This window comes from Oncorhynchus nerka, linkage group LG6 (assembly GCF_034236695.1).
Source record: "Oncorhynchus nerka isolate Pitt River linkage group LG6, Oner_Uvic_2.0, whole genome shotgun sequence".
NCBI classification, from domain to species: Eukaryota; Metazoa; Chordata; class Actinopteri; order Salmoniformes; family Salmonidae; genus Oncorhynchus; species Oncorhynchus nerka.
Genome location: NC_088401.1, coordinates 36,304,668 through 36,331,651, shown reverse-complemented (window position 1 = coordinate 36,331,651; position 26,984 = coordinate 36,304,668). Strand labels below are relative to the sequence as shown.

The 26,984-nt window shown below is 42.0% G+C and overlaps 1 long non-coding RNA gene across 1 annotated transcript in view; it reads right to left on the bottom strand.

Moving 5' to 3' along the window:
• Positions 1-4,742: 4,742 nt before the first annotated feature.
• LOC115131119 (uncharacterized) overlaps positions 4,743-26,984 on the bottom strand; it is a 49,327-nt gene continuing 27,085 nt past the window's right edge. The window contains exons 2-3 of the long non-coding RNA XR_003863890.2: positions 5,491-5,611; positions 4,743-5,172 (exon numbers count right to left, since the gene is read on the bottom strand). This is a non-coding gene — a long non-coding RNA (uncharacterized LOC115131119). The remainder of the gene's footprint in view (positions 5,173-5,490; positions 5,612-26,984) is intronic.

The window sequence follows — 26,984 nt, the reverse complement described above, 5'->3', positions numbered from 1 at the left end:
GTCTCACCTGGTGTCCACACTAAGTGGTTACAGAGTACTTTATGCTGAAAAACAGACACAAGGTCAAACAATAGAAGATAATGTCATTACTAGACAAATACCACTTGAAGCTTGTAAAAAAAAAAGCTAACCGTAACTCTCATGAAATATGATTATATATCGACTATGAAACAAATATGACATGGCCTGCTTATGAGTTGCCATGAAAATAAGTTAGATTAATGCAACTAAAAATGGCAAGAACAGGTGTTCGTAGCTCAATGGTTTTGGTTAGCTTGAGAATAATAATTGCATGATTTATCATTCTACAGTATGTTTGTATGTACAATGGGGCAAAAAAGTATTTAGTCAGTCACCAATTGTGCAAGTTCTCCCACTTAAAAAGATGAGGCCTGTAATTTTCTTCATAGGTATACTTCAACTATGACAGACAAAATGAGAGAAAAGAAATCCAGAAAATCACATTGTAGGATTTTTAATGAATTTATTTTCAAATTATGGTGGAAAATAAGTATTTGGTCAATACCAAAAGTTTATCTCAATACATTGTTATATACCCTTTGTTGGCAATGACAGAGGTCAAACGTTTTCTGTAAGTCTTCGAGGTTTTCACACACTGTTGCTGGTATTTTGGCCCATTCCTCCATGCAGATCTCCTCTAGAGCAGTGATGTTTTGGGGCTGTTGCTGGGCAACACAGACTTTCAACTCCCTCCAAAGATTTTCTATGGGGTTGAGATCTGGAGACTGGCTAGGCCACTCCAGGACCTTGAAATGCTTATTACGAAGCCACTCCTTCGTTGCCCAGGCGGTGTGTTTGGGATCATTGTCATGCTGAAAGACCCAGCTACGTTTCATCTTCAATGCCCTTGCTGATGGAAGGAGGTTTTCACTCAAAATCTCACGATACATGGCCCCATTCATTCTTTCCTTTACACGGATCAGTCGTCCTGGTCCCTTTGCAGAAAAACAGCCCCAAAGCATGATGTTTCCACCTCCATGCTTCACAGTAGTTATGGTGTTCTTTGGATGCAACTCAGCATTCTTTGTCCTCCAAACACAACGAGTTGAGTTTTTACCAAAAAGTTATATTTTGGTTTCATCTGACCATATGACATTCTCCTAATCTTCTTCTGGATCATCCAAATGCTCTCTAGCAAACTTCAGACGGGCCTGGACATGTACTGGCTTAAGCAGGGGGACACGTCTGGCACTGCGTGATTTGAGTCCCTGGCGGCGTAGTGTGTTACTGATGGTAGGCTTTGTTACTTTGGTCCCAGCTCTCTGCAGGTCATTCACTAGGTCCCCCCGTGTGGTTCTGGGATTTTTTTCTCACCGTTCTTTTGATAATTTTGACCCCACGGGGTGAGATCTTGCGTGGAGCCCCAGATCGAGGGAGATGGTCAGTGGTCTTGTATGTCTTTCATTTCCTAATAATTGCTCCCACAGTTGATTTCTTCAAACCAAGCTGCTTACCTACTGCAGATTCAGTCTTCCCAGCCTGGTGCAGGTCTACAACTTTGTTTCTGGTGTCCTTTGACAGCTCTTTGGTCTTGGCCATAGTGGAGTTTGGAGTGTGACTGTTTGAGGTTGTGGACAGGTGTCTTTTATACTGATAACAAGTTCAAACAGGTGCCATTAATACAGGTAACGAGTGGAGGACAGAGGAGCCTCTTAAAGAAGAAGTTACAGGTCTGTGAGAACCATAAATCTTGCTTGTTTGTAGGTGACCAAATACTTATTTTCCACCATAATTTGCAAATAAATTCATTTAAAAAATCCTACAATGTGATTTTCTGGATTTTTTTTCTCATTTTGTCTGTCATAGTTGAAGTGTACCTATGATGAAAATTACAGGCCTCTCTCATCTTTTTAAGTGGGAGAACTTGCACAATTGGTGACTGACTAAATACTTTTTTGCCCCACTGTATATATTTATGTAATATAGTAGAATGTTATGAACCGACACTTAATCGTAGGAGATAACTACTAGCTATGTAAAAGTTGGACGGAAGAACGCCCAGTGCTGCTTACCTGAGATGCCATCTTCACACAATCCTTCTTCGTAGGTGTCCCCTATGACTTCCTTTGTGTCGGAAAAAAAGTTGCTTTCAGAACAGATTTTTTGATTGAAAATAAAACATTTTGCTCTCGACAAAAATACACTAATGTACCTCCATAGCATATTACAATTTGCCTGTGAATAACCACACCTTCATACAAACGTGCTACTGTATGCAGAATTCTTGACGCACAACCGAAAGGTGCTCCCATATCCTGCCAGCAAGCACACAAGCGAGCCACTCTGTGGAAGAGGGCGAGGAACGAGATGGGAGTAACAATTTGTTGTAAGTTGGGGAGGGGGACTAATAGCTGAACAATAGACTATTCTTTAGTAAAGGCTGCAAAGTCTAATAGCAGATATAGGTATGAATCCCCCCCCCCCCTCCTATCACAGACCAGATTTGCAAAATGACCAAGGGGTAGCTTGCTACTCAATGTAATGACTTTCAAATAAGTTACCTTACACGTTATATTAGCTGACAATTTGTTATCTACGCTGTCCATACGAACCACATAGCATATGTTAGCTAGCTACTTAACGTTAGTAGTTATACATCAAACTTGCCAGTATATTAACTATAGGCTAACTACCCAATGTTTTTTGACTTGATTATTCATTGTGCGTTCTCAATGGACATTCAGGTGCTTTCGTAAATTCGCTCTGGCCATCTACACCGATTTCAGAGCACTCTTGTCCGAGTGTACCAGAGTGCAGAATAATGAATTTGAGCGCTCAACACCCGTTGAATATGGCTAGTATCAGTAAACTTCGGCAAAAAAACATAATCTAATTGTTTCACACCTACTCATTTCAGGATTTTTCTATATTTTTACTATTTTCTACATTGTAGAATAATAGTGAACACATCACAACTATGAAACAACACATATGGGATCAGTTAAGAACAAATTCTTATTTACAAGGACAGCCTACTTCTTCCTCCCCGTTGGGGGATTGAACCTCGGTCTCCCGCGTGCTTGTAATATGGAGACTAATCAAATGCTTCTCAAAGATGCCCTCTGGTGGTCAAAATAGCAATAACTTTCATTAACAGAAAAAATGTCTGACATAACAGCCCGCAAGGTGTGACGTAGTATGACGCAACTTTTAAAGGAAGAACCACTGTATATAGTGTATATCTAGGGATGCTTCTTCACTTGCTTCAATGACTGTTGCTTTGGCCAGAAGCTGATGTCATCAGACATTGTCTAGCTTTCCTCAGGTGTTTCGACCCTGAACTGTAACACCCTCCCATTGGCGGGTCAGAAGTGGTGGCCAGATCACTGCCCATCTCTTTTGAACTCCTCAGGCGTTGGATCTCCCCACTGTTTGGCTGGTGTGCAGTTCGGTTCTCCTTTTCCACTGTGCCAGAGCATTCTCTCGCCAGATAAGTGATTTGCGAAAGAGTCAACTTTCCATTAAGCTGTCCCGCTAGTGGCTCTAGGACTTTGTTGAGGTCTTGGTCTAGTTGGTTCCATTCCTTGGTTTTTGCTCATCTTGGGCTATTTAATTATCGTGTTGCTTGAGTTTCTGGGGTGGCATCAGATGGGTCCCTCTTGCGGCCTTGAGGTGACAAAGGTGCTGTGAGATTTCCAGTGCTGTGGAGTGCTTCCTGACTGGAGTTCTTGTGTCTTACGAGGTGTTACTACTTTGTGCTGCACGTGCATCTCCCCTCTTCAATACTTGGTCCTGGCTTGTTGTATTTTCAGCCCATATCGGTTCTTGGTCTTTCCGCAGTGCCACTTTACTTCTATTACCTGATTAAACCGGTAAATTGTTAATTATTTGTAATGTCATAATGCAACATATGGAATTCCGTTGCATTTTAATATGGCAGTTGTGCGAGAGCTCTGACGAAGGCCTTGAGGCCGATACGTAAAGCTTAATCTTATTTACTTTTACCATGCACCTACAACAAAGACAGCTCAGATGTGAGAGTGCCTTTTGAAATGTGATTCTCGTCAATTATAGAAAAATAATATCTCAACGTGTTTGTGTCCATATGACCGATTCGGTAGGACCAAACCTCAAATGCAAATAGTAAGTTGAAACCACTTGTTGTCAAAGAGGAAGTGATCTTTCATCTTGTTGTTGTGAGTAGCAGGAGCTTGGTGTGTTGTGTGTGTGTGTGTGTGTGTGTGTGTGTGTGTGTGTGTGTGTGTGTGTAAATGGGAAGGTGTACAGTCACAGCAGAAGAAGCAAAAGGAGACGAGACGAAAAACATGACAACAAGCGGACGGACGTAAGTGCTCATTAAAAAAAACAAGTTGATGCTTGCGACACAGACATTTGGAATACCGTGATAAAACAACCTCAAATTAATTAGATATATCGCCCAGCTCTATGATACGTATTGTGATTCGATATTGCGAATTGATGTTCCAAACGTATTGCTCACTATGTCTGCTGCAGAGAGACGAGAGAGCATGAGAACGAGTTTTGATCATTGAGGGAAATAAAACTGCTGAGAGGATTATCACTATATAGAAGATGGAGAACAAGCTAAAGGATGAAAAATACTAGCGTTTTGGCACAGGTACAGCAGACTAGCACTACCCCACAGTATGCATGCATGTATGCATGTATGTATATATTTTTTTAACTCATCGTTCAAAGATAATATTGCGATATGTAACTCGATCCCCCCCCCCATCACTACAACAGAGGCATGACAATGGCTGGCCATTTTAATTATGGCGTGTGAGCCCGTCTGTGTAGATTATCGACCACGTGGCCGTTTTACTAACGGCATATTTTAATGTGTGTTAGCCGTCAGTCAAACTACAGCAAAAGTGAAACTACCTTGATGGTTAAAGGGATACTTTGGGATTTTGGCATCTACTTCCCCAGAATCAGATGAACTCGTGGATACCATGTTAAGGTCTCTGTGTCCAGTATGAAGGAAGTTACAGGTAGAGAAAGAGTGAATGATATGCAAAAAGAGAAAGCGAGACAGAGAAGACAGACCGATGGAGATATACCTAAGAGAGAGGGTTGCATTCTTCGCCATGATCCCCTGGGAATGGGTTTGGAGGTTGGAGTGCATTATGGGGACAAAGCAGCCAACAGCAGGGCATCAGCTGTGATTAGCACTCTGTTGCAGCGGCACTGCGGGAGAGTCGACAGGTAGACACTTAACAGGTGCTCATCTACATGCATCTGGACATGTTTGTGTAGAGGGGTTACCCGAGGGGGAGTGAGCAACGTAGGAGGATGGGTAATAAGAACCCCCACTGTAGACACTACAGTACAGAGAAATGCTGGCCAGGGGACATTTTTGTGGGTGATTAACGGAAAACATTTCTTTGGATGAATGATTGTTGGGGGAATAGATGATGCTGTGAGCATCACAATCCTCGCTGGAATAACTCTGTTCTTTCATGAACCAGTGTGTGTGTGTGTGTGTGTGTGTGTGGATTAGCCTACCTGTCTTTGGTTGATGTCTAGGTTATCCCTGCCCTGGTTTAAGAGCTGCTTCACCGTCTTAGGGTCTTCTACACTCCGGTTCGCCCTGATAGAATCCTGCACCCGGCGCAAGGTATACATCCTGAATGAAAACACACAAATTATCAATCTACACATACAACTCTGGAGGAAAACATATCCGGCATTCAGTATACAAATCTGAAGCAATTGATTAACGTGGCACTTGTCAAAGTGGGGGGATTAAAATTATTTTTAAATCGCTATTTAACGCCACTAACGTTGCAATGTAGGCAACACACAATGAAAATTTGTAAACCCCTGCCAAATCCGGTTCAGTGCACATTGAGTCCCATTATAAAATCCCCAAATCCCATTGACAGGACTCATTTATACAGAGTTTGGCGGTGCAAATAACCCGTTGAATTTGATAAGGAAAAATGCTGTTAGCCAAGGGGCTGTGTCATGTGAATGCCACGAGATGCTAAATCAGCTGTCTAGTTAAGGGGTTGCGGATAATGGGGGTGGGGTTCTTCGTTTACTGGGAAACAATAGGCTGGAAATGAGTGGCTGTTATGCCTTTTATCTGGTATCCCGAGCTCTGTGTGAAGCGGGCAGGAAGTGCAGTGCCATGAGAAGATCAAAGAGGCTTCCTGGCACCCAGGGATGCTCTTCTGCTGAGAGATGAACTGACGAGCAGCTCCTATTGACAGCCAGGACCCAGCTTTTTTCTCAAAACAAGATGGAAGATGAGGAGAGAGTGAACGAGCGAGTGCGAAAGAGAGGGGTAGCTCAAAACCGGTTGAGGAGCAGTTGAAAAACTGGTGGACAAAATAAAAGTTGCTCACTGAAGAAAAAGTAGCATTGTTGTTCTGACTGACAGGAATCTCAAAAGGCCTTGAAGCGAACAAATAACATGTTAATTTGTCTAACGTGCACTTGCATTATCTAATTATTAGTTGCTTAGGAAGTAAAATTGTATCTGCTAAAACATTGCAAAATATATTTTTTACATGACTGCGTAAGATATTTTATTTTCAGTTCACCAAGTAGAAAAAGTAGGCCAAAGGCTTTTAAAGGCTAACCACCAACAGAACACTACAGGACAAATCCAAAATCTAAAAGATGCATGGAACTCGTTCTTCAGAGAAAAACTTAGTACATCGAAGCCATCATTCATTAGAAATTGTACTTCAACGTAAATTAAGACTAAGATCACTTTATTGGACACAAGGGCCAATTGAAATTTGACTTCTGCTAATAACCCAACAACCAGGGAAATGTTGTGGGGGTTAAGTGCCTTGCTCAAGGGCACAATGGCTCTAAATCTTTTTATAAACTAGATGGTTCGGATGATTGCTATTATAAACTGGTTAGCAACGTAAATAGCAACGGAAAAATGTATATCTTTTGTCATAACCGTGGTTTGTGACTTTCAGGCAATAAGGCACCTTGGGTGTTTGTGGTATATTCCCCATATACCACACCCCCTCAAGCCTTATTACTCAAGTATGTCATGATAAGCATAAAGCTGTGTGCTAGGCCCAATGAGATCAATAGCCTCAATTTAAAATCGCCATGGCTAAACTCCGTGAATGGACTGCACAATCCTGATAATGCTAGTCTATCAATTCACAGCAAACTCACCAGATTAAATAATATGTTAAATAGCCTACATTAAATAGACAAATGAAGCCTCGATTGACACAGGCCTACATCTGAGTATTTGATAAGCCATATAGACTAGCGATGGTGGGTGGGTGGGGGGAAATCGATACAGTATATCGTATTGTTTAGACAAAACTGCATTACTTTTTGACCTAGTTGGCTGTACCTGCACCAAAACTTCTGAACTCGTTCTCCTTCTTAAATAATTAGTTCAGCAATTTTATTGACATGACTAATTAAAATTAGTGTCGCATGGCTCTCTTGTCCCTCTGCAGCAGACATATGGTGAGCAATATGTTTTAAACATCGAATCGCAATAAAAATCACAGACTTAAAAGGGAAACATGTAGCTCTCGTAGTAGATAAACTATACATTGATAAGCAACTGTTCCGAGACAGAATAGCCATGGAGTAGTCTAAATAATACAAAGCTCCCATAGAAGAGTCGAATAATGGAACACCCAATAATATCTATGGTAGGGATTGTAATAAAGATTTGACTTTACAACAAAATACAATTGATAAAGAAAAAACTACAAATACACTATACCACTCAAGACAAGGAATGTTGTAAAATAAATAGTAATCAACTTTCTATTTATAAATGTGACCCAATTAAGGAAACAAGGTGTATGTCGCAAGTCATGACTTCACAGGAGAGTCGTTTGAACGCAAAACATTTTTTGGCAGAAACGTCTTCTGGAACATGTGAACTTTCATGGCATATGAGTTTGTTATTAAGGCACATCTGTAAATACAAATCAAATTGTTAAATTATGAGCCTTGTTGGTTAAGCCACAGAAAAAGATAGTCAATCATGGCTAGTGGGGAGGTTGCTGAGATAATGAGTGGGTTGGACATGCCGAGTTCGTAGTTTGGATTGTTCTGCTATATTCAAGGCGTTCGTCAGTGTTTGTAATCCTGTCGAATTGTATAGTGAAGCTGCATAAGTGTAGCTCTCACTTTTTTTAGGATCAAGTTTTGAAAATCAGTGGAATTAGAGTATGATAGCTAAAGATATGGAGAAAACGTCTGTCTCCGGATTACATCTTCAAACTAAGGGCAACCGTGGTATGGCATTCCTGACAGGGAGACGTATCCATCATGCATAATGTGTGATAGCTAGCTACATGTTCAGATATTACACATTTCTAATTTTGACAAAGTGGTTTTATTTCAAGCTAAAGTGTACTGTTAGCTAGCTAACTTTAGCTGGCTGGCTCCCTAGCGGAGGTTATTATTCGTTTCCCAGAGCGGTTTGCTTTTCTAGTTAGAGCCTAATGTTACGCAATGTTGGAACTTTGTTCATTGTTGTTTAATTAGCTAATGTTAGCTGGCTGGCTCATTAGCTAATGTTACGTGATGTGTGTACAGCACCCGTTGATTATGGCCGGTGTCTGTAAAAAAGCGCAATGAAATTATTGCCAGCAGAGCTGGTTTAGGCTGTTTATGTTATCCAGACGTGAACGAATACGCCAGATCGTCAAGTGTGTGCTCTGAGAGCGAAATGAGATGGGTGGGGCTAAAGCTCAAGATGGTGTGAACGATGTTGAATAGGTGTAGACAGAGCTCTTCACTAGATAACATGCAAATACGATTTTCTCAAAATGTGAGTTTACAAGTTGATCAACATGCAAGGCAGAATTACTTTCCCATTGTTCCTCAAATTCAGTGTATGATATACCATTTTGTAGCTCTGAGTCTCTACTTTTATGTAATATAAAAAACACCATTTCACATTTTGCTACATAAGACCGAATCCAGGTGGTGAGTCACATAGATGAGCCAGCATTAGTAGAAAGGATAATTATTCAAATAATACATCTTCAAATTTAAGAAACTGGAACACAAAAATACTCAAAAGCCTGAAATTAGGTCAGAATCAACATGTTGGGGATAAAAACACAGCAAACAGGACATAGAACGTACAGTATCTGGGTATGTGTGGGTGTAATGCGATGGAAGGTGGGGTGTGTGTTTTTGTGTTTGGAAAAGCTTGGTGTTGAGTGAAAAAGGAAAATGGTTACAAATGCCAGAGCCCATGTGTGTCTGCAAGAAAGCGTTGTGAGAGCTTTCATTTTGTGCAGATATGAGACATCCATTTTAAAATAAATGACAAATATAGCTTATTTATTGTCCTATCATGATGGAACAGACCCCAACTCTATACACCCACCTGAGCGACCCACTCACTAAGGAGAAGTCATTATCTGTTTTATAGGCCTATGGCAAATAGCGTATACCGAAAGATTAACGTGGTCACAGACCCACTAAAGCAGTACTGCCCCCAGATGGGTCAGCATAATATACAAGGAATTTCTCAAAGCTACTAATGAGAACCTTTATGACCTTGTACCTAGCCAGTGGGAATTACAGCGGGGTGGCACCACCCAGCTAGTGGCAGTGCTGGCAACACTAGCTGCAGTAAACCCATTGCGAGGTGGTCACACTAAGACAATCAAATAAAATGTTATTAGTCACATGCGCCAAATGCAACAGGGAAATGCTTACTCAAGAGCCCCTAACCAACAATGCAGTTTAAAAAAACAAACAACAAGTAAGTAATTAAAGAGCAGCAGTAAAATAACAATAGCGAGACTATATACAGGGGGGTACCGGTACAGAGTCAATGTGCGGGGGCACCGGTTAGTTGAGGTAATATGTACATGTAGGTAGAGTTAAAGTTATAATCAAAGTAGGCTGTGATTCAATGATAAATTAACAGGCACCGACGTGCAGTCATGAGTGAACAGGGAGTACAGGAGGGGACTTAGTACACACGCTGAGGGGCCCCGTGTTGAGGATCAGCGTGGCAGATGTGGTGTTACCCATCTTTAGCACCTGGGGGCGGCCCGTCAGGAAGTTCAGAATCCAGTCGCAGGTGGTTTTTAGTCCCAGGGTTCTTAGCTTAGTGATGAGAATTGAGGGCACTATGGTGTTGAACGCTGAGCTGTAGTCAATGAATAGCATTCTCACGTGTTCCTTTGTCCAGGTGGGAAAGGGCCCCGTGGAATGCATTAGAGATTGCAACATCTGGATCTGTTGGGGCAGTATGCAAATTGGAGTGGGTCTAGGGTTTCTGGGATAATGGTGTTGATGTGAGCTTTCAAAGCACTTCATGGCTACAGATGTGAGTCCTACGGGTCGGTATTCATTTACCTTAGTGTTCTGGACACAGGCACTATGGTGGTCTGCTTAAAACATGTTAGTATTACAGACTCGGACAGGGAGAGGTTGGAAATGTCAGTGAAGACACTTGCCAGTTGGTCATGCTCAGAGTACACGTCCTGGTAATCCATCTGGCCCTGTGAATGTTGACCAGTTTTCCAGAACAGCTGGTGCTCTCATGCATGTTGTTTCAGTGTTAGTTGCCTCGAAGCGAGCATAGACGTAGTTTAGCTCGTCTGGTAGGCTCGGCTGTGCTTCCCATTTTATTTATTTATTTTATTTATTTCACCTTTATTTAACCAGGTAGGCAAGTTGAGAACAAGTTCTCATTTACAATTGCGACCTGGCCAAGATAAAGCAAAGCAGTTCGACAGATACAACGACACAGAGTTACACATGGAGTAAAACAAACATACAGTCAATAATACAGTATAAACAAGTCTATATACAATGTGAGCAAATGAGGTGAGAAGGGAGGTAAAGGCAAAAAAGGCCATGGTGGCAAAGTAAATACAATATAGCAAGTAAAACACTGGAATGGTAGTTTTGCAATGGAAGAGTGTGCAAAGTAGAAATAAAAAATAATGGGGTGCAAAGGAGCAAAATAAATAAATAAAAATACAGTTGGGAAAGAGGTAGTTGTTTGGGCTAAATTATAGGTGGGCTATGTACAGGTGCAGTAATCTGTAAGATGCTGTGACAGTTGGTGCTTAAAGCTAGTGAGGGAGATAAGTGTTTCCAGTTTCAGAGATTTTTGTAGTTCGTTCCAGTCATTGGCAGCAGAGAACTGGAAGGAGAGGCGGCCAAAGAAAGAATTGGTTTTGGGGGTGACTAGAGAGATATACCTGCTGGAGCGTGTGCTACAGGTGGGAGATGCTATGGTGACCAGCGAGCTGAGATAAGGGGGGACTTTACCTAGCAGGGTCTTGTAGATGACATGGAGCCAGTGGGTTTGGCGACGAGTATGAAGCGAGGGCCAGCCAACGAGAGTGTACAGGTCGCAATGGTGGGTAGTATATGGGGCTTTGGTGACAAAACGGATTGCACTGTGATAGACTGCATCCAATTTGTTGAGTAGGGTATTGGAGGCTATTTTGTAAATGACATCGCCAAAGTCGAGGATTGGTAGGATGGTCAGTTTTACAAGGGTATGTTTGGCAGCATGAGTGAAGGACGCTTTGTTGCGAAATAGGAAGCCAATTCTAGATTTAACTTTGGATTGGAGATGTTTGATATGGGTCTGGAAGGAGAGTTTACAGTCTAACCAGACACCTAAGTATTTGTAGTTGTCCACGTATTCTAAGTCAGAGCCGTCCAGAGTAGTGATGTTGGACAGGCGGATAGGTGCAGGTAGCGATCGGTTGAAGAGCATGCATTTAGTTTTACTTGTATTTAAGAGCAATTGGAGGCCACGGAAGGAGAGTTGTATGGCATTGAAGCTTGCCTGGAGGGTTGTTAACACAGTGTCCAAAGAAGGGCCGGAAGTATACAGAATGGTGTCGTCTGCGTAGAGGTGGATCAGAGACTCACCAGCAGCAAGAGTGACCTCATTGATGTATACAGAGAAGAGTTGGTCCAAGAATTGAACCCTGTGGAACCCCCATAGAGACTGCCAGAGGTCCGGACAGCAGACCCTCCGATTTGACACACTGAACTCTATCAGAGAAGTAGTTGGTGAACCAGGCAAGGCAATCATTTGAGAAACCAAGGCTGTCAAGTCTGCCGATGAGGATGTGGTGATTGACAGAGTCGAAAGCCTTGGCCAGATCAATGAATACGGCTGCACAGTAATGTTTCTTATCGATGGCGGTTAAGATATCGTTTAGGACCTTGAGCGTGGCTGAGGTGCACCCATGACCAGCTCTGAAACCAGATTGCATAGCAGAGAAGGTATGGTGAGAGTCGAAATGGTCGGTAATCTGTTTGTTGACTTGGCTTTCGAAGACCTTAGAAAGGCATGGTAGGATAGATATAGGTCTGTAGCAGTTTGGGTCAAGAGTGTGTCCCCCTTTGAAGAGGGGGATGACCGCAGCTGCTTTCCAATCTTTGGGAATCTCAGACGACACGAAAGAGAGGTTGAACAGGCTAGTAATAGGTGTGGCAACAATTTCGGCACATAATTTTAGAAAGAAAGGGTCCAGATTGTCTAGCCCGGCTGATTTGTAGGGGTCCAGATTTTGCAGCTCTTTCAGAACATCAGCTGAATGGATTTGGGAGAAGGAGAAATGGGGAAGGCTTGGGCGAGTTGCTGTTGGGGGTGCAGTGCTGTTGACCATGCCCTGCCACATCCAACAAACGTTAGAGGCGATGTAGTACGGTTCCATCTTAGTCCTGTATTGACGCTTTGCCTGTTTGATGGTTCGTCGGAGGGCATTGCGGGATTTCTTATAAGCTTCCGGGTTAGAGTCCCGCTCCTTGAAAGTGGCAGCTTTACCCCTTTAGCTCAGTGTGGATGTTGCCTGTAATCCATGGCTTCTGGTATGTACTTATGGTCACTGTGGGGACGACGTCATTGATGCACATATTGATGAATCCAATGACTGATGTGGTGTACTCCTCCTTTAACTTCCTGATTGATGTCTTGAGATGTTGCTTCAATATATCCACATCATTTCTCCCTAATGACACCATCTATTTTGTGAAGTGCACCAGTCCCTCCTGCAGCAAAGCACCTTCACAACATGATGCTGCCACCCCCATGATTCACGTTTGGGATGGTGTTCTTCGGCTTGCAAGCCTCCCCCTTTTTCCTCCAAACATAACAATGGTCATTATGGACAAACAGTTCTATTTTTGTTTCATCAGACCAGAGGACATTTCTCCAAAAAGTACGATCTTTGTCCCTATGTGCAGTTGCAAACCAAAGTCTGGCTTTTTTATGCAGTTTTGGAGCAGTGGCTTCTTCCTTGCTGAGCGACCTTTCAGGTTATGTTGCTATAGGACTTGTTTTTACTGTGGATATAGATACTTTTGTCCCCGTTTCCTGCAGCATCTCCACAAGGTCCTTTGCTGTTGTTCTGGGATTGATTTGCACTTTTCGCACAAAAGTACGTTCAGCTCTAGGAGACAGAACGCGTCTCCTTCCTGAGCAGTATGACGGCTGCGTGGTCCCATGGTGTTTATACTTGCGTACTATTGTTTGTACAGATGAACATGGTACCTTCAGGCGTTTGGAAATTGCTGGATGAACCAGACTTGTGGAGGTCTACAATTTTTTTTCTGAGGTCTTGGCTGATTTCTTTTGATTTTCCCATGATGTCAAGCAAAGAGGCACTAAGTTTGAAGGTAGGCCTTGAAATACATCCACATGTATACCTCCAGTTGACTCCAATTATGTCAATTAGCCTATCAGAAGCTTCTAAAGCCATGACATAATTTTCTGGAATTTTCCAAGCCGTTTTAAAAAGGTACAGTCAACTTGTGTATGTAAACTTCTTACCCACTGCAATTGTAATACAGTGAATAAGTGAAATAATCTGTCTGTAAACAATTGTTTGTGTCATGCAAAGTATATGTCCTAACCGACTTGCCAAAACTAGTTTGTTAAAACAAGAAATTTGTGGAGAGGTAATAAAACAAAAGTTATAATGATTACAACATAAGTGCATGTAAACTTCCGACTTCAACTGTATGTTGATAGTGTCGTCGTTCAGCCACTACTCCGTGAAGCAGAATGTCCCGTTGGTAATTTAATCTTCCGCGTAGGTCATCTATTTTATTCTCCAAAGATTGCACATTTGCTAGCAGGATGGAAGGAAGTGGAGGTTTATTCGATCGCCTACAAATTCTCAGAAGGTAGCCTGCCCTCTGGTCCCTTTTCTCCACCTCTTCATGCAAATCACGGGGATCTGGGCCTGTTCCCGAGAAAGCAGTAGATCATTCGCGGTGGGGTTCGCCAGACTTGTTAAAGGAGAAAAAGGATTCTGCCAGTCCGTGGTGAGTAATCGCAAGTTACTGAAGTTATTTTGGGTCATAAGAGATGTAGCGGCAACATTACGTACAAAATAAGTAATAAAATATGAAGTTACAAATAACGCAAAAAAAACAAAACAACAATCATTTGGGGACAAGCAAAACGTCAGCCTTCTTCTCCGGTGCCATTGTTACTGGGGGAAAATGATTGTGGGCCTGGTGGCACAAAATAATTCAAGTCTGACTGCACAGAGATGCTTGGTAAAATGGTCACAATGGGGGACCAGCATGTGTGTTTCAGGGTAGGGGGTTGTATCTGAGCTCCATCAGCTAGAACTTGACATTGGTGAATCAAATTGCCCCATTCTTGCTCAATTGTGCATGCCTTCACAAACAGCTACAACTGTATATGCATTCGCACATCAAATCTTCATGAGTTGGGCTCGAGTATGGAACAACTATTTAATATTTGAGCTTGTGGTTGTTTGTGGGGGAAGGGTGGGGATTGTGTACGTGTCCCACATCTACAGGATTCACCCTGTAGTGTCCCTAACATTACCCCACATTGCCTAATGTTAGGGACACTACAGGGTGAATCCCAATAATTGTTGTTGAATGCCAATCCTGGTTATACAGCCAGGAAACACAAAATAATCACCTATCCCGTGCAACTGAGTCAGCGGTAATCTGTGTCCTGATGATAAAAGCATTTGCTTGATAAAAGGCATCTGCCCATTGACTCTCAATTAATAGATAGTAGTTATTTACATAAACATGTTTTCAGTATTAGCTGCTTGATGTGCTATCAACAACAAAAAAAGACACCCTTATCCTACAAAATGGTGTGTTTTTACTTAAAAGCAGAAAATGATGCATATGTGTACAAAAAGAAAAACATGACTAGATAACTTAAAACAAAGACAAATTGACATTCAGTACAACCGTTTAGTCATATGGTGTAACCGGAATTTCTGGTGACTGCAACTGATCATTTTGGTTATACTGTATGACTTTTCACATAAACATGTTTTAGAGGCAACTGCTTGCAGGTGAACACTTGACTTTGACATCAAGTATGTATCTTGAGTATTTAAATTAAATAAGCTTTTCAGATAATTATATTTTTATTGGATTTTACCGTTCACACCGCATGATCAGATTTTGGGAATAAAACCCGACAGGAAGTATAAACTTAAACATTTACGAGAGAGACTTGCTAATCTTTATTCTTAATGGATCCAAAATGATGAATGTGTCGGTCGCGGCGAATGACAACGGGACAAAAGTATTTAAAATCTTTCTGCCTAAACGGTCTTATCCATTCAGACGTATAGTGAAATAGTCCATTTAAAAAATATATATATAAATACATATACATATATACACGTGTATATATATATATATGTGTACATATATATATATATATATATGTATATATATATGTATATATATATATATGTGTGTACATATATATATATATATATATATATATATATATATGTATATATATATATATATATATATATATGTGTATATATATATATATATGTATATATATATATGTGTACATATATATATATATATAAATAAATGTATATATATATATATATATATATATATATATATATATATATATATATATATATATATATTATATATGTGTATATATACTTATTTTCCACCATAATTTGCAAATAAATTCATTAAAAATCCTACAATGTGATTTTCTGGATATTTTTTTCTCATTTTGTCTGTCATAGTTGAAGGGTACCTATGATGAAAATTACAGGCCTCTCATCTTTTTAAGTGGGAGAACTTGCACAATTGGTGGCTGACTAAATACTTGTTTGCCCCACTGTATGTATGTATGTATGTATGTATGTATGTGTATGTATGTATGTATGCATGTACTGCTCAAAAGAATAACACATCCTAGATCTGAATGAAATATTCTTATGAAATATTTTTTCTTTCTTTACATAGTTGAATGTGCTGACAACAAAATCACACAAAAATTATCAATGGAAATCAAATTTATCAACCCAAGGAACCCAGGGCCAACCGCACCAGCATATGGTCTCACAAGGGGTCTGAGGATCTCATCTCGGTACCTAATGGCAGTCAGGCTACCTCTGGCGAGCACATGGAGGGCTGTGCGGCCCCCCAAAGAAATGCCACCCCACACCATGACTGACCCACTGCCAAACCGGTCATGCTGGAGGATGTTGCAGGTAGCAGAACGTTCTCCATGGTGTCTCCAGACTCGGTCACGTCTGTCACATGTGCTCAGTGTGAACCTGCTTTCATCTGTGAAGAGCACAGGGCGCTAGTGGCGAATTTGCCAATCTTGGTGTTCTCTGGCAAATGCCAAACGTCCTGCACGGTGTTGGGCTGTAAGCACAACCCCCACCCGTGGACGTCAGGCCCTCATACCACCCTCATGGAGTCTGTTTCTGACCGTTTGAGGAGACACATGCACATTTGTGGCCTGCTGGAGGTCATTTTGCAGGGCTCTGGCAGTGCTCCTCCTGCTCCTCCTTGCACAGAGGCGGAGGTAGCGGTCCTGCTGCTGGGTTGTTGCCCTCCTACGGCCTCCTCCACGTCTCCTGATGTACTGGCCTGTCTCCTGGTAGCGCCTCCATGCTCCGGACACTACGCTGACAGACACAGCAAACCTTCTTGCCACAGCTCGCATTGATGTTCCATCCTGGATGAGCTGCACTACCTGAGCCACTTGTGTGGGTTGTAGACTCCGTCTCATGCTACCACTAGAGTGAAAGCACCGCCAGCATTCAAAAGTGACAAAAAATCAGCCAGGAAGCATAGGAACTGAGAAGTGGTCTGTGGTCACCACCTGCAGAACCATTCCTTAATTGGGGGTGTCTTTAATTGGCTATAATTTCCACCTGTTGTCTATTCCATTTGCACAACAGCATGTGGAATGTATTGTCAATCAGTGTTGCTTCCTAAGTGGACAGTTTGATTTCACAGAAGTGTGATTGACTTGGAGTTACATTGTGTTGTTTAAGTGTCCCCTTTATTCTTTTGAGCAGTATATATATATATGGGTTCGAATCTCACATGAGTTTTTCCGCACTTTGACATTTACATGTATTGTGTTAATGGGGTGAAAAAGGTCATAACCTTAATTTTCAAGCTGTAAGTGAAGAATGAATTTAATAAGGAGAAACATCTAATCCTTGCACAGAAACATACTGCTATTGCCTAGGCTATATTCAGTGGTGTAAAGTAAAAATACTTCAAAGTAGTACTTATCTGTACTTTACATTAAACAACCTTTACTTCACTACATTCCTAAAGAAAATGTACTTTTTACTCCATACATTTTCCCTGACACCCAAAAGTACTCGTTACATTTTAACAGGATAGAACTGTCAAATTTGCACACTTATCAAAAGAACATCCCTGGTCATCCCTACATCCTCTGGTCTGGCGGACTCACGAAACATAAATTACAAACAAGGAATTTATGTCTGAGTGTTGGAGTGGGACCCTGGCTATCCATACATTTTTTTGTTTTTTAAATTGTGCAGTCTGGTTTGTTTAATAAGGAATTTTAAAATGTTAATATTTAGGTATATTTTAGCAACTACATTTATTTTTGATACTTAAGTATATTTAAAAGTATATTTAAAACCAAATACTTTAAAATGTTCTATTAAAGGCATCTTTACTTTTACTCAAGCATCAGAATGTAGTACTTTTTCCACCACTGGCTATATTACAAGGATGTGTACATTAAATGTAGGCCTACATTGTTTTATAATTGTCTGCTTTGTTACATATGCATTATAAAGTATACCTGTACATTGTGTTGAAATTCTATTTCATGTCTGAGAAATATAGCTAATTGTCTACTCACTTTATATGTACATACAGTATATATTTTTTATTGCGTACGATAAACTTACATGTTGTAAAGTCCTCATCTTTTTTCCATAAAGTACATGGATGTGTGAGAAACAGAAACAAAAAACGGGAGATTGTCATATGCGAAAATGTTTAACATGAGTAATAGTGAGTAGCCTAGTCAAGGATGCATCAGCGTAATATTGGCACACATTTTGTTACAGACCAAAGGAACAACAGTAAACCTTGAACTTGGAGGTGGCAGGTAGCATAGTGGTTAGAGCGTTGGGCAAGTAACTGAAACGATTGCTGGATTAAATCCTCGAGCTGACAAGGTAAAAATCTGTAATTCTGAGCGAGGCAGTTAACCCACTGTTCCCCGGGCGCTGAAGACATGGATGTCGATTAAGGCAGCCCCCCACTCCTCTCTGATTCAGAGGGGTTGGGTTAAATGAGGAAGCTATATTTCAGTTGAACAACTGACTTGGTATCCCCCTTTCTCCTTTAAAATATTCCTCTAGTGGCTAGTACTGGAAGAAATGCCATTAGTTGGTGAAGATCATTGATAGACTAAATTCTTCATCAATCACTGCCGCATGGTGAGATTAGCATAGGGATAATGTGTGCCATGTTATCTGATGGGATCAGATACAATTTAGCATTCTGTTACGTGCAAGTAAATCTACGATTTTAACTGGCAAATAGGCATTTGAGCTGTAGAATGTTAATGTAAATGGTTGCTTATGTATGGCCTCACAGTTGCCTTTAGCACTGATGTATTCTTGATGTTAAGAGTTCACAGAAATGGCCCCTTTGGAACCAAAATGACTGACACCCCTATTGAGGGAGGCTCCACTCTACAGCATGAGACAGTGATTAGTGATCTCCTGATGAATCTCTCCGAACGAGGAATGGGAAAGAAATCAAGAAGTAGACAGAAAAATATAAAGAAAAAGAGGCTGCTTTGAACTGACAAATACTAAAATATGAATCAATGACAATACAGTCTAAGGTGTTAAGGCCAAACATCAAGGCATACAGAATTCTGTACTGTTTGAAGACAAAACATGGTCTGCGCTGCACCCTATAGTTGTGAACATGGCTGAATATGGACAGACTCCAATCCCTCAAACGCGACAACATGCCTGCAGGGAAACCCTTAGATGGATATGGAGAGATTTCACAGGGAATACTCCATGTGGTGGGAGGATGGATTGCCGTAATCACTTATTTTTCAAGTTAACACTTGACAGTCTGCTTTATGACTAAGAGCCTGCGCAGAGCCGCACATGACTCATCGCAGACTTCACGCTTACGTAGTGTTACCGCCAGAAGACACGGAGGAAAATGTTATTTTTAGTAGGCTAGACACTTTTCTTTACATACGCAAGAGATGGCCTACTTCTGCCAGTCCGCTCATTGTGATATGGTTCATCTTCTGCAATAAACTCTGCATCTCTCCCTCACGGAATATCACCTCTATTTTTTTTCCCACAGTCTCGGTCTACCTGATCTTCTCTCTCAGTGCAGCACCTCTGCTATTCCTCTACTCCCTCTCCCTCTCCCACTCTCATCTGCCACCTCAGTCTTATTCTATGGCTATCACATGGCATGCCTACATCCCCTTCTGAATTGTGAACATGCACACCCCCCATCATGGCTTGAAATGGAGTAAATTTCAGCTGGAGGAAGTTTCCACCATTGCTAATCCATAAGAGGGAGTGAGAGTTGGAAGGGCCTCAAGCGCTTTCTTGTTCCTCTTCTACATTTTCAGGTGAATGCAGTGTTACTGCTACCGACAATTTAGTGCAATGTCTGGGGACACAGCGCATTCGGAAAGTATTCAGACCCATTCCCTTTTTCCACATTATAATAAACTCTAAAATAGATACACCCCCCCCCCTCAATCTACACACAATGGCCCATAATGACAGAGAAAACAGGTTTAGAATTTTTTGCAAATTTACAGTATCAGTCAAAACACCTACTCATCCCCCTGTATAGCCTCGCTATTGTTATTTTACTGCTGCTCTTTAATTACTTGTTACTTTTATTTCTTATTCTTATCTGTATTATTTTTTTAAACTGCATTGTTGGTTAGGGGCTCGTAAGTATGCACTTCACTGTTGTAGTCGGCACATCAACTAATAAAATTTGACTTGAAAAGGTTCTTTATTTTTACCATTTGCTACATTGCAGAATAGTGAAGACATCCAAACTATGAAACAAAACACACTACCGTTAAAAAGTTTGGGATCACTTAGAAATGTCCTTGTTCTTGAACCAAAAGCAAATTTGTCCATTAAAATAACATCAAATTGATGAGAAATACAGTGTAGACATTGTTAATGTTGTAAATGACCATTGTACCTGGATCATCGCAACTAGCTAGCTGCTACCGAGTGGCAAATGCCCTTGTCCCGAAGCTGGCACCAGTTAGCCTTGAGACAGGCGCATCTCCCGGCTAGCAAACTAAATTACTCCAGCTACAATACCTCTTTTGCCAATTGGCTTGGACACTTTGTCGTCACGGAGCACTGTCGATCCATCACGACTGGTCTGCCAACGTAATTCCATCCGATGTGCCCTCAACCGGCCTTTGTCAGACGTCGGTGAAGACGCTTCCGCTAGCCCCGGCCTGCTAACTTTATGAACGCAGTGTCTCCCGCTTGCTAGCGTAGTAACGACTTCCTTGCTTCATCTATTGCTGTTCACTGGACACTATGATCACCTGGCTACATAGCGGATGCCTGCTGGACTGTTCATTAATCACGGTACTCCATTTTGTTTATCTGTCGGCCCCAGCCTCGAACTCAGGCCCGGTGTGTAATCAACCTACCCTCTCTGCCCATTCATCGCCATTTTACCTGTAGTTGACTTAGCAGATTAGCTGTTGCGGTCTTACCCGTTGTGGTCTTAGCTAGCTCTTCCAATCAACACCTATGATTGCTATAAGTCTCTCTAATGTCAATATACCTTGTATACTGTTTAGGGTAGTTGCTTTAGTTTACTGCGGAGCCCCTAGCCCCACTCAACATGCCTCATATTTATTTTGTCCCACCTCCCACACATGGGGTGACCTCACCTAGCATAACTAGAGACTCCAGAGATGCAACCTCTTATCGTCACTCAATGCCTAAGTTTACCTCCACTGTACCCGCACCCTACCATACCCATGTCTCTACATTATGCCCTGAATCTATTCTACCACTCCCAGAAATCTGCTGCTTTTATTTATCTCCCCAACGCACTAGTTTTGATAGCCTTTAGCCGTACCCTCATCCTACTCCTCCTCGGGTGATGTAGAGGTTAACCCAGGCCCTGTGTGTCCACAGGCGCTCTCATTTGTTGACTTCTGTAACCGTAAAAAGCCTTGGTTTCATGCATGTTAACATCAGAAGCCTCATCCCTAAGTTTGTTTTACTCACTGCTTTAGCACACTCCGCCAACCCGGATATCCTTGCCGTGTCTGAATCCTGGCTTAGGAAGACAACCAAAAATTCTGAGATTTCCATCCAACATTTTCCATCAAGAAAGAACTGTCAAAGGGGGAGGAGTTGCAATCTACTGCAGATATCTACCTGGAACGTATGACAGAACTTTCCAGGCTTTGCCAAAACAGTTCAAGCTTCTAATTTTAAAAATGAATCTCTCCAGAAATAAGTCTCTCACCGTTGCCCCCTGTTATAGACCCCCTCAGCTCCCAGATGTGCCCTGGACACCATATGTGAATTGATTGCCCCCCATCTATCTTCCGAGTTAGTTTTGTTAGGTGACCTAAATTGGGATATGCTTAACACCCCGGCCATCCTACAATCTAAGCTAGATGCCCTCAATCTCACAAATTATCAAGGAACCCACCAGGTACAACCCTAAATCCGTAAACATGGGCACCCTCATAGATATTATCCTGAACAACTTGTCGTCCTAATACACCTCTGCTGTTTTCAATCAGGATCTCAGCGATCACTGCCTCATTGCCTGCATCCGTTATGGGTCTGCGGTCAAATGACCACCCTTCATCACTGTCAAATGCTACCTAAAACACTTCAGCGAGCAGGCCTTTCTAAAAATCGACCTGGCCCGGATAACCTGGAATGACATTGACCTCATCCCGTCAGTAGAGGATGCTTGGTTGTTCTTAAAAAAGTAATTTCCTCACCATCTTAAATAAGCATGCCCTGTTCAAAAAATGTAGAACTAAGAACAGATATAGCCCTTGGTTCACTCCAGACCGGACTGCCCTCGACCGGCACAAAAACATCCTGTGGCATACTGCACTAGTGGCATACTGCACTGAATGGTCCCAAAGAATATGTAACTTTTCAGGGAAGTCAGGAACCAATACACACAGTCAGTTAGGAACGTTAAGGCTAGCTTTTTCAAACAGAAATGTGCATCCTGTAGCTCTAACTCCGTCACAGGTGCACCTCAGCCACGCTCAAGGTACTAAACGATATCATAACCACCATCGATAAAACACAGTACTGTGCAGCCGTGTTCATCGACCTGGCCATTATATATATATAATATATATAATGTCGCTCTTGCTGCGGGTGATTCTCTGATCCACCTCTACGCAGATGACACCATTCTGTATACATCTGGCCCTTCTTTGGACACTGCTAACAAACCTCCAAATGAGCTTCAATGCCATACAGCACTCTTTCCATGGCCACCAACTGCTCTTAAAAACACTAGTAAAACTAAATGCATGCTCTTCAACTGATCGCTGCCCGCACACACCTGCCCGACTAGCATCACTAATCTGGACGGTTCTGACTTAGAATATGTGGACAACTACAAATACCTAGGTGACATTAAGAATGTCCAATCCAAAATTAAATACAGCATAGAATCGGCTTCCTGTATCGCAACTAAGCCTCCTTCACTCACGCTGCCAAACATACCCTCGTAAAACGGACTATCCTACCGATCCTCAACGATGACATTTACAAAACAGCCTCCAACACTCCACTCAGCAAACTGGATGCAGTGCCATCCGCTTGTCACCAAAGCCCCTTATACCACCCACCACTGCGACCTGTATGCTCTCGTCAGCTGGCCCTTGTTACATATTCGTCGCCAGACTAACTGGCTCCAGGTCATCTATAAGTCTTTGCTAGGTAAAGCTCCACCTTCTCAGCTCACGGGTCACCATAAAACACCCACACGTAGCACACGCTCCAGCAGGTATATCTCACTGGTCATCCCCAAAGCAAACACCTCCTTTGTCGCCTTTCTTTCCAGTACTCTGCTGCCAATGACTGGAACGAATTGCAATAAAAATTCAATATAATAATAATAAAAGAGCTGAAGTTGGAATCTTATATCGCCTTCACTAACTTTAGCTGATGGTTATCTGAGCAGCTTACCGATCACTGCAGTTGTACATGGGCTATTTACGGATGGGCTATCTGTAAATAGCCCATCCAACTACCTACCTCATCCCAATATTGTTTTTATTTACTTTGCACACCAGTATTTCTACTTGCACATCATCTGCACATCACTCCAGTGTTAATTTGCTGAATTGAAATTACTTCGCTACTATGGCCTATTTACTCCTTTTTAATTCCATTTGCACACACTGTATATAGATTTTTCTATAGTGTTATTGACTGGTCTTGTGTTGATACCATGTGTAACTGTTGTTTTTTGTCGTACTGCTTTGCTTTATCTTGGCCAGGTCACAGTTGTAAATGAGAACTTGTTCTCAACTGGCCTACCTGCTTCAATAAAAATTTTAAAAGGCAGATTTTTTATTAAATATCTACATTAGCCGGACAGAGGCCCATTATCAGCAACCATCAATCCTATGTTCCAATGGCGCGTTGTTAGCTAATCCAAGTGCATCATTTCATAAGGCTAACTGATCATTAGAAAACCCTTTTGCAATTATGTTAGCACAGCTGAAAACTGTTGTCCTGATTAAAGAAGCAATAATACTGGCCTTTAGACTAGTTCAGTATCTGGAGCATCAGCAATTCTGGGTTCGATTCCTGGCTCAAAATGGCAAGAAACAAAGTGCTTTCTTCTGAAACGCGTTAGTCTATTCTTGTTCTGAGAAATGAAGGCTATTCCATGCGAGAAATTGCCAAGAAACTGAAGATCTCGTACAATACTACTACCACCACGTTCACAGAACAGCGCAAACTGGCACTAACCAGAATAGAAAGAGTGGGAGGCCCGGTGCACAACTGAGCAAGAGGACAAGTATATTATAGTGTCTAGTTCGAGAAAGACACCTCAAGTCCTTAACTGGCAGCTCATTAAATAGTAACCGCAAAACACCAGTCTCAACGTCAACAGTAAAGAGGTGACTGCAGGATGCTAGCCTTCTAGGCAGATCTTCTGTCCAGTATCTGTGTTATTTTCTTAATCTTTTTATTGTGCAGCCGTCTTCATCGACCTTGCCAAGGCTTTCGACTCTGTCAATCACCATATTCTTATCGGCAGACTCAATAGCCTCGGTTTCTCGGATGACTGCCTTGCCTGGTTCACCAATTACTTTGCAGACAGAGTTCAGTGTGTCAAATCGGAGGGCATGCTGTCCGGTCCTCTGGCAGTCTCTATGGGGGTGCCACAGGGTTCAATTCTCGGGCCGACTCTTTTCTCTGTATATATCAATGATGTTGCTCTTGCTGCGGGCGATTCCCTGATCCACCTCTACGCAGACGACACCATTCTATATACTTTCGGCCCGTCATTGGACACTGTGCTATCTAACCTCCAAACGAGCTTCAATGCCATACAGCACTCCTTCCGTGGCCTCCAACTGCTCTTAAACGAGAGTAAAACCAAATGCATGCTTTTCAACCGATCGCTGCCTGCACCCGCATGCCCGACTAGAATCACCACCCTGGATGGTTCCGACCTTGAATATGTGGACATCTATAGGTACCTAGGTGTCTGGCTAGACTGCAAACTCTCCTTCCAGACTCACATCAAACATCTCCAATCGAAAATCAAATCAAGAGTCGGCTTTCTATTCCGCAACAAAGCCTCCTTCACTCACGCCGCGAAGCTTACCCTAGTAAAACTGACTATCCTACCGATCCTCGACTTCGGCGATGTCATCTACAAAATGGCTTCCAACACTCTACTCAGCAAACTGGATGCAGTCTATCACAGTGCCATCCGTTTTGTCACTAAAGCACCTTATACCACCCACCACTGCGACTTGTATGCTCTAGTCGGCTGGCCCTCGCTACATATTCGTCGCCAGACCCACTGGCTCCAGGTCATCTACAAGTCCATGCTAGGTAAAGCTCCGCCTTATCTCAGTTCACTGGTCACGATGGCAACACCCATCCGTAGCACGCGCTCCAGCAGGTGTATCTCACTTATCATCCCTAAAGCCAACACCTCATTTGGCCGCCTTTCGTTCCAGTACTCTGCTGCCTGTGACTGGAACGAACTGCAAAAATCGCTGAAGTTGGAGACTTTTATCTCCCTCGCCAACTTCAAACATCAGCTATCCGAGCAGCTAACCGATCGCTGCAGCTGTACATAGTCTATTGGTAAATAGCCCACCCATTTTCACCTACCTCATTCCCATACTGTTTTTATACTGTTTTTTTATTTATTTACTTTTCTGCTCTTTTGCACACCAATATCTCTACCTGTACATGACCATCTGATCATTTATCACTCCAGTGTTAATCTGCAAAATTGTAATTATTCGCCTACCTCCTCATGCGTTTTGCACACATTGTATATAGACTGCCCCTTTTTTTTCTACTGTGTTATTGACTTGTTAATTGTTTACTCCATGTGTAACTCTGTGTTGTCTGTTCACACTGCTATGCTTTATCTTGGCCAGGTCGCAGTTGCAAATGAGAACTTGTTCTCAACTAGCCTACCTGGTTAAATAAAGGTGCAATAAAATATATATATATTTTTTTAAATTGGCCAATCTGAGATTTGGCTTTTTTCTTTGCAACTCTGCTTAGAAGGCCAGTATCCCGGAGTCAAACTGCAGTGGCCAAAACAAGAACAAGTTTGCACTCTGGTATTGTGCCTGGCGTACCATACACAAGCTCCACCAGAGTCTGGACCTTCACTTTGCCCCTGGTCCTTCGGCCTCATCAAGCAGAACGATGCTGAATGGGCGTAGTAGACAAAGCAGCACTCTCCAGTAGGTGTACCATAACATTCAAAGGCCATTTTCTCAAAAGTGAGTACACAAGTTGATCAACTTTCAAAGCAGAATTACTTCCCCATTTTGTTCCTCAAAAACACAGTGCATGATATACTATTTTGTAGCTCTGCGTCTATTTTCATCCAAAGTAACAAACACAATTTCAAATTTTGCTACATACTGTAAGACCAATTTTAGCCGGGCGGTCACATTTGAGATTCTTCAAAGTAGCCACCCTTCACCTTGCTGACATCTTTGCATGCTCTTGGCATTCTCTCAACCAAGTGTGCCTTGTTAAAAAGTTAAACAGTTGAATTCCTTTCCTTCTTAATGCATTTGTGCTAATCAGTTCAAATGCTTCAGAGTTCAAGTAACAGACATATCAACTGTTCAGAGGAGAGGGAATCAGGCCATCATGGTTGAATTGCTGTAAAGAAAGCACTACTAAAAGGACACCAGTAAGAGACTTGCTTGGGCCAAGAACCACGAGCAATGGACATTAAAACGGTGGAAACCTGTCCTTTTGTCTGAGTCCAAATGTTTGATTTTCAGGTTTCCATCCGCCGTGACATTGTGAGACGCAGAGTAGGTGAACCGATGGTCTCTGCATGTGTGTTTAGGGTTGCAAAGGGTCGGAAACATTCCGCTAAATCTCCAGACTTTTCCCGAAAATGTCTCATGGGAAGTTAAGCCCTGGAATTTTGGAAACTTTGCTTAAATTCATTTTAAAAAGTTG